We start from the raw sequence: 1,186 nt of genomic DNA on the forward strand, positions 1-1,186 counted from the left end.
CATTTTTTTGTGCACGTTGTCTGATGATGTCGGACTTTAGGTGCCACAGTGTTTAATGTGTACGGTCACACAGCATTTGCAAGCATTTACAATAAAAACACCTAGTAACGTATGATTACATTGTAGCTGTGGTTCTCTAGGTGAGAGATTCTTCACTCTCTACATATTCTATAAGTGCAGGGATGTGGAGATTTATTTAAGACGCGTTGGCTTTCCCGACCACACCCCACAGCTATAGAGATTGAAAATGTGATGTCATTCAGGGGTAAAACCGCAAAGGATTCTGGGAACTCGTGGCAAGAGGTACTAGCGCACGCAGGCTTTCAATTGAAATCAGTCACACAGCGATAAAAAGAAACACAAAAAATGGCAAGAAGCTGTTGTATTATTAACTGCAATAGCCGGTCGCCTGACAGCCACGGGAAGCCGACGGGTAAAGAGATTGGTTGTTATCGGATTACGTCGTTGAAGAGAAATTGTTCGAGCTATCTTTCCGAAGTAACAAACAGGCGACGGATGACCTGGATTGCAGCCATTCAAAGACCAAATATAACGTCCCAGAACACTCCAGCTCACATGTTAGTCTGCTCCAAGCATTCCCACAAAGGTCAGTGTTTTGTAGTAGTTAATACGTCATTTTTCATAACATAACTGGTGATATAGGTTACAAGCAAGTCTGGCACTGAACAGAAATTGTCGCGCTATGCTCCTTTGTTTATTGTGCATAAATAGTGAAATGTCCTGACACAATATTGCGTTTCGATTCTGTTATTACCATGGTACATTGACAAAAACATACTTTTATTCACAGGGTAAAACAGGTTTTTTTGTATCACCAATTGCCCAGTACGATTACAGCATTATTGTCACTGCTACATTTCTGTAATGCGTACCAGAAATTATTTCCACTACTAATTAATTACCGTTGAGCGTAAAGGTCCTATTAATAAACTGTTAGCGAATGTGTATTTATGAAGACGATTTGTGAGACTGGTAAACTTATGATAGGTACGATGGTCTTTCGTTCTACGCGGTGCATTTCAAGGTCCTGTACCCATCCGTCGGTAAACTGTACCTGGGCTTGTTGCAGTGACCTGAAGTTACTAAATTTCACGAGTGTATGCACTCACTCCAAGAACCGTATAATTATAAATATGAGCGTGGTGAAAGTTGGGCAGCACATTAA

This window comes from Copadichromis virginalis, linkage group LG19 (assembly GCF_057382275.1).
Source record: "Copadichromis virginalis isolate Kocher_CV1m ecotype Utaka linkage group LG19, C_Virginalis_male_GT1.1, whole genome shotgun sequence".
NCBI lineage: Eukaryota > Metazoa > Chordata > Actinopteri > Cichliformes > Cichlidae > Copadichromis > Copadichromis virginalis.